An 8,273-nucleotide genomic window follows, 5' to 3' on the forward strand; every position below is an offset into this window, starting at 1 on the left:
TAGGTTAAACTCTCCTAAGATCAGTTGATGTTTTCCTGTGACGATAATGGGGCCATAGCACAAGCACCGGAGCCCATGTCACATAAGAGATCCAAACGCATACTTAGATAGTAACACCTTACCCGGTGACATTACATTGTAGAGGGTTGACACTGAGAACAATGTCGCTGGTCAGTTTACCAAGGCAATTGGTAGTACTAGATCTATAGTGCTTAGGGCAATACCCGCTTGGAACTAGTTCAAGTGGGAGACTGTTGGTGTGCCCTAGTTCATAGGCATTGGTTCTTATAAAATGTATTTGTGTCATATTAATAAAGGCATTAATCTAGTTCATTTATATCTTGTGCTATAATATGAATAGAGAATCCATTGATTGATAATCGTAAAACCATATCCCAAGTCTATTCTATCATGGGAATGATTAGGACCACAGACTTGTATATTCGACGACTGTATGGTAGTAATTGATACTGACCATAGCACTTGATAAGTCAGTTGTGAATATAGGTACATGTTGTATACATGTGACTGGATCGATCCGCCCGAGAAAACTACATGGTGGTTGTGTCATTAGTCTTCTTAAGTAGGTCTCTAACTGTCTTCAGACCAGATTTCATTATAATATCAATGTGGGATCCGGTTCATTTTGACATACGCCTAACAGGTCTGTAACAGGATGCTAAATACGGGTATGATTGGGTGAACAGGTGAACACGTTGGTATTGATATTGAAGTGATGGAATTACCACTCATGTAATAGTGAGATGATATCACAGGCCACTTGATAAGTGAGATTGATAAGTGTGTGGCCACACCCTGATAAGTAGTTTACTTATCTGTTTCATCAATCTACTTAAGATCAAGAAATATCATAAACATCAGAGAGGATGACAGCCGCCATGCCTCTAGTTTATAATATCGATATCAAATGGTAAAAGAAGTTAAGAGATAACTACAGGGTCTCTGCATCTTTAGACTGCTGAAACTCTGTCTTGGTTAGGGGCAGTAATGGTTTGCTAGAACCCACTTACTTTCTGTGGGCCGTGAGCCCACTGCTAGCTAAGGACAGTTCCATAGGATCGTGCACATCGAACATCTGAGTTAGAACTTATAGGACGATACATTGGAGAGATGAAATTAATTAATTGATTGACAGTAAAATATCAAGGTAATTAATTAGTGGTTAATTAATTGATTAATTGATACTTTGTATCAAGGTAATTAATTAATGGATTTAGGAGTTGAGTATTTAATTGATTAATTAGTTTGCGGAATGTAATTAATTAATTTGTAGATTAATAAAATTGCATTCAGTGAACAATTAATTAAAATTAATACGTCAATTTATTAATTAGTGTTGTTTATTTAATTGGGGTGATTAAATTTAATCTAATTATAACTAATTGCATAAAATAAATACTATTGGTATTTATTTAAGTGATTAAGTTAGGATTGGATTAGTTTTGTAATTAACCAATTAACCCTAAACCTAGTTGGATTAGGAATACACTATATATATAAATTAAACTCCCTAACCCTAATTAACTAAATGGATATTCGGCCACCACAAAAAGTAAAACATAATTTTCCTCCACTACATTGAGAAAGTGGAGAAATCTTTTGGCAAATATCACAACCTCTCCCGTTCGTTCGTTCTTCGGCTAGCACCGGTTCTGGCTCGATAGATGTTCGTGCACCTGACTACGGAGATCTTACTACTTTGTGGATTCTTCAGCCGTCTCTAGAAGAGACAATCCGGGTAAGTTTTTACCCTTAAATGGATCCAAAAAGGTTTTATTCAATCAATGGTTAACGGACAAAAGATCAAACTAAAACTTATAAATTAGAAATCTAGAATATATTTTTTAGGGTTTATGATTTGTGAATTGGAGTCTAGAATTTTTAAATTATGGTATAAAATCATAATATATAGAGAATAATGACATATTAAGAATTAAGTTTGATGATATGATTTAGTTGTAATTTTTTACTTAATTATGATATTCATGTAATTGACCCTTCTGTGAATATACGAAAAACCTGTTGGGCCGGCCCATTGACAGTTCTAATTAGAAACCAATCTATTAAAAGGATGAAACGGCCCAAACCCTTTTCTTTATACAAATTCACGACCAGTCAAGGGTGCGTTTATGCTGAAGATATTGGATCAAGGGGCGCGTTTTTTGTTCTGTGTCTTCTGCTTTCTGTTCATCGGGCTATATCCATTAGCTGTTTTCAGGTAACTATTATCACTATCATTTCATTGCTTTATTTCGGTTTTTGCTTCATAATTGTGTTTTTTGTTTGAGTTTTTGTTCTGATTTTGATTCTGGTTTTGAGTTTATTGCCACAAAATCACCGGCGGAAATGTTAGCTTCTGATTTTGATTCATCACAATTCCAGTTATTTACGCCCTTCAGATTGTGTTCTGCTTGCTTTCTGATTTTGATTTTTGTTTCTTTTAGTTTTCTGATTTTGATTCTCACATTCTTTGGCTTAAATTACTTTTAGCCCGTATTAGCTGACTGGCATAGAGGTGAAATCGGCACATAATTTTAGTATTTGTATTCAGCGTAGTAAGTAATGTGTCCATTTTTAGTTGACCCGTAATTTACACACAAATGTTTAGGTTGGATTAGGGTTACATGCTACGAATATTTAAAATGATTCTGCTTGCTTTCTGATTTTGATTCTGGTTTCTTTAGGTTGGATTAGGCTGCCATGCTACGAATACTTAAAATTCAGATTGTGTTCTGCTTGCTTTCTGATTTTGATTCTGGTTTCTTTTTGCTTTCTGATTTTGATTCTCACATTCTTTGGCTTAAATTACTATTAGCTGTATTAGCTGACTGGCATAGATGTGAGAAAACTACTCACCGTCTAATTACACGATATGTCGAGACATCATTTTAGTATTTGGATTTAGCTTAGTAAGTAAATGTCATTTTTTGATTGACACAAATTTTTTAGGTTGGATTAGGTTTACATGCAAACTAAAAAATGACACGAATATTTAAAATGATTATCATATTATCTCATGTTTTTACAATTATTACTTTCAAACACCACTTAAATCATTCATATTTTTACAAGCCATAAAAATAGTAAAATTAAATGTGAATTTCCGTGGCCAGCAGTCCCACCCATAGAGGTGCAAACCATCTGCGAAAGTGAATAGCCACTGCTGTCGGCGGTGGATACACTTACGAACCAAAAAAAAAAAATGTGACTTGTAAATGCATTACACGATCCTAATATGATATTAATGGACTTTTGGATGGTCAGTTTTAACATGCTAATCCAAAAATAAAATAAATATGTGAAAATATTACCATATCCTCCTATATTTTTAAAAGATCATTGACATAGGTACATAGTAAAATTACATGTGATCCGAAATCTGGTTGGGTTAGTGTTGACTCATTTGACACTAACTCGATAATTGATACAAGACGAATTTGATAATTTCCACCTTTAGATTGACATATCTAAAAATGTTGTTATTTTCCCTCCGTCTATTATTTGGTAACATTTGACCCCTCCTATCCAAATTATTAGTCTTCGTACCCTAACTTATTATTCGGTAACATTTTTTCCCTAACTTTTCGTTAACATTTTCCCCCTACCTATCAAAATTGGTAAAACATCAACCAACCAATAGGATGATAAGTTAACAATTTTTGTTAAATTTGTACCATTCCTATAAAAAAAATTATAGGTAGGTTAAGTTTTACGCATGAGATTTCACTAATTTTGATATGTCAGTTAAGTGTTACCAAATAATAGATTAGGAGTAAAGACCAGTATTTTGGATAGATCATCGATCAAATCAATTGTTATAAAATAATAGGTCAAAGGTGAAAGACCAACATTTTAGATAGGTTAGAACTTTAAGCCTTTTTTTTTCAATTATTTCTCATGTTAGATAACCATTGATTCAACTGATTCGGATGACTCGGTTTACTTGAATGACTTGACCTATTCAACTGATTCACCACGTCAATTTCGATTCTCCCCTATGGAGACAACTCGAAATATAGCTGACTCAACTCGACTAGTACATTTGACTGGTGAATCATATATAACAGTGCTTATAAAGTTCATGTACATCTTATTAATGAAAAAACAAAAATAAAATAATAAACCCTAAGTCTAAGCACATGAATAATTGATTTTGAAAATATAAGTCTTAACTACAGTATGTATTACAGCCACCAATTGAATTGAACAACAAACCTAACAAAAGGAAAAAAAGAAAACCAAGAACAAAACCAGTTGTAATCATATGCTGCTTATTTGTCATATATTTTATTGGAACCTTTAAATCAATTTTATATTTTTGCGTGGTTACATTTGTATCATCTATGAACGCTTATTTAACTCATAGTTTTTGATTTTAGATGGATGATAAAGTTAAAGCTGCCATAGCATTGCATCATCTACATATATTAGCAGCAGCTCAAGTTGTATGTGTTGCAGCTTCTTAGTACGCAATACGTAGATGTTGGAATACGATCTTATCGGATAATATAAGTGATCATGAGGATTCAGGTGTACATGAAAATGAAGCTGAAGATGTGGGATCAACGAAACGAAATTCTGAAGTTGTAACTTCATCAAGAGCAAAGAAGAAAACTAGAAGATCTGATATTGACGATGAAGTTATTATGTTTGTCAAATGCAGTGAACTCAGTGGCTAAAGCTGTAGTTGAGTCAACTAGAGTTTTGGTGAATGCTATTACAGCTAAAGATTGTGACATGTGGAAGTTTATTGAGGAGATAGGAATTGATTCTATTGACCATGATGATGCATTTATATATCTGTTTGAGAAACCAAATCTGTTGGAAGGTTTAAATAAAAGTCCGATGGATCATCGCAAAGGTTTGTTACTATACTGGATGGCTCGTGATAATGCGTTTACGCGCAACTATTAATAAGGTTGGTAAGTTTCTTGTATTTACTTTGACATTGCAATTCATTGATGCTCTCAACATGTTTGCAATTGTTGTTTTTTTTATTTTAAGTTAAGGTGCTTAGCATGAAATCCTGTGTTAATGCAAAGAAAGACACGAAATCCTTGAAAAAGGAGAGTAGAAAACCTAAATTATTCTGTGCAGTGCATTTTCTGTACCGCAATGGAATTGGATAGTAACAAGTCTTTTTCATCAACAAATGGGTTGGACGATGATGAGATCCATCGTCAAAACCTACATCATCATCTTCATCAACTTGCTTCATCAAAGCCGCACAATGTCAATAACAACAACGGCATCAACAATGTTTTGGGTCAAACCGCGATCGTGCCCGCTACAAGTGTTCATAAGTTGGTTGAATGTTTGTAGTGGACACTATCATGGTTTGACCCAAAACATTGTTGATGCCGTTGTTGTTGTTGACATTGTGCGGCTTTGACGAAGCAAGTTCATGATGATGATGATGCAGGTTTTGATGATGAATCTCATTATCGTCAAATCCATCTATTGATGAAACATACTCAATACTATCTAACTCCATTGCGGTACAAAAAATGCATCACTTTTAATTTGAAGTATAAACTCTTAAATCTCGGAATTATTTGGATTTTGGCCTCTCATTTCTCAAGGATTTCGTGTCTTTCTTTTCATTTGATGTTAATGCAGTTATTGTTTTTTATTTTAAGTTGGCGTTGACGGTCTGTGCAAATATATCTTGATTTCTATTTCTCTGTGTTAATGCATTTCCGTGCGTTATCAGTGTAGGGTAGTTGAGATAACAAATTACAAAATTCTGGTTTTCTATTAATATTTTAGGATAGTCAACCTATCCGTTAGGGTGTCAAAATTCCGAAATAGGAGTCTGGGTTTTATAATCCCGGATGGATTTAAAATTGTTTCTTTTACCTGGATTTTAAGTCCCAAATCCTTCACACAGTCGGTGATGTGGACTGTGGTTTTTGATATTCAAGAGAATAAAACTGAAAACTCATTATTCCAACCAGTGTAATAATAAAATGTAATTTTTATATATATTGCTTGTGATGAATAAAGTCTGTAGTAGACAAAGTAAAAAAAAAAAAATGATGGAAAATTAATCGTTTTGTAGCATCAAATACGGAAGCAATGCAATGAGTATGGGGCTTAAAGTTCCGGACTTTCTTTTTGCATGCAAAAGGAAGTCTGGGACTTCAAGTACGAGACTAGGAAGCACAGACACTTCTAGGAGGTTATACACTTCAAGTACAAGTGTTGGAAGCTCATACACTCCGGGGACTCACACCTGACACTCTAAAATAAGTGTCCCCTTGTTTTGTTTTCTTTTTTAATAGGGACGTTTCTAGGACACTTTGGGGACATTGCAAACAGAGTAAAAGCAAAGAATTATTGGCAGGTTGATCTGCTAGTTTTGTGTGGTTCTCAAAAAAAAAAAAAAAAAAAAAAAAAAAAAAAAAAAAAAATCCCCTTCACCATTTGAAGCGGAGAATTCTGACCCTGCATCAGGGTTAACTAGAATTCTAAAGATTAATAAATAAAATAAACTTTTAAACATTTTTAGAATCGAGTCCTAGCGTACGCAGATAGCTTTAATTGGAAGAGGATCCACCTAAAGGGTGCTCAATGACTCTCGAACCGAGAATTTGGATAAACTATAAAAAGAACATTTTATTTTAGAATTTGGATAAACTATAACATTTTATTTTAGAATTCTATTATTATAATGACACATCATTCTTTGAGATGACAATTGATGTGATATCAAAAGCACAAGAGCATGGAACAAAGGAGCTTGGAATTAAGGAGCCTAGTAGAAGCATGAGGGATCCATTGGAACTGTCAATTGGACCTATGACGAAGAATCGTGCAAAGAAAGACCAACAAATGCTTAATGGACTCATCTTGAGCTTCTTTAAACAAGGAATGAATTCTAGCGAAGTCATTAAAGATGGTGTGTTTTTGTGTTGTATCCAAGCCCAAGCCCATAATAGTGATATGTAAAAAGGTTGATCATATTTTAAGAGAAGCTTTGGACTTGCATGTGTTTGGCATGTGCAAAACCCATTGGGACTCATTAAAATTAATGCTATAACCTTATAGGTTTGATTGGGCTTATTTCTAGCTAATTAAAAGGCCCAAATAATGTTAATTAGTGGGCTGAAATTGGGCTCTAAAGGACAAAAACGAATTTAATGTTTTTCCTTGTCTAATTAGGATTTCTTTTACCTTGGTGCACTAGGATTCAACTTCCTTTTTAGTTTAGGTTTAGGTTTATTTTGTAGCCTATATAAAGGCTTGTATTCTTCATTATTTTTATCAATCAGAAATCAATATTTTTATGAACAAAAGTTCTTCTTTTCCTTTGGGAATTATTTTCAATCCGGGATTGAATTCTTTATTGTGAGCTTGAGAGACCGGGTTATCATTCTTGCAATATTATCTTGATCGTGAATAAGTATTTTGGTAAGGTACTTGTGAATCGCCAAACACTCAGGTTCCAATTTAATTATTCGAAGGTGTAAGGTCAGATCTCCTTTCATTGTCTTTAATTCTTTGGGATTGGTTTGTTATCACCAATTTATGTTTGTTATTTGATTCTATTAATTCCTTAAAATAGATCGGGAAAACTTGTTGATTTGGTTATTATCTCTTTTTCATAACCAATATCACATCAATTGGTATCAGAGCTTTGGCTCTTAAGGAAATTATTGTTTTTATTTTGTTTGTAAAAAAAAAAAAAAAAAAAAAATCACCAATCTAGAGTCTTTAATCATTGATCGAGTTCCTCATACTTTTGCATCTAGTTATTTAGGTTCTTAGTTGTAGCGAATTGATTTTTGGATTCTATTCTTACTAGCCAAGCCTATTTATGTGTGTGAATTTATTCACATTTTTTGCATGCTAAATCATTAGTGCAAGTTTAATTTGTTAATCAATTTCAGCCTAGTTTAAAAAAAAAAAAAAAAAAGCAAAAAAAAAAAAAAGAAGAAGAAAGAATCGGCTTATTATTTGTACTAAAGTTACAAGTTTTCTAAAATTTGCATGCTAAACACACATTCTTAAAATTTATTTCAAACCTTTGTCTCTTCTTCGAAAATTGTCTTTTATTCTATTCTTAGTGTGCTAAACTTTGGTTATCGTTACGATATTAGTCTTCTTTGCTTCTAGTTTCTGCCCTACTTTATTTTGTCATTCTTTTGCTTCATTGACATTTATATTACCCGAGATAATCCTTGTGATCAATCAAGATAATATAAAAGAGTGATTGAACCGATTGTGAGGTACTTCTTTTACTTTCTTTT

The sequence above is a fragment of the Euphorbia lathyris genome, chromosome 6 (assembly GCF_963576675.1).
Source record: "Euphorbia lathyris chromosome 6, ddEupLath1.1, whole genome shotgun sequence".
Lineage (NCBI taxonomy): Eukaryota > Viridiplantae > Streptophyta > Magnoliopsida > Malpighiales > Euphorbiaceae > Euphorbia > Euphorbia lathyris.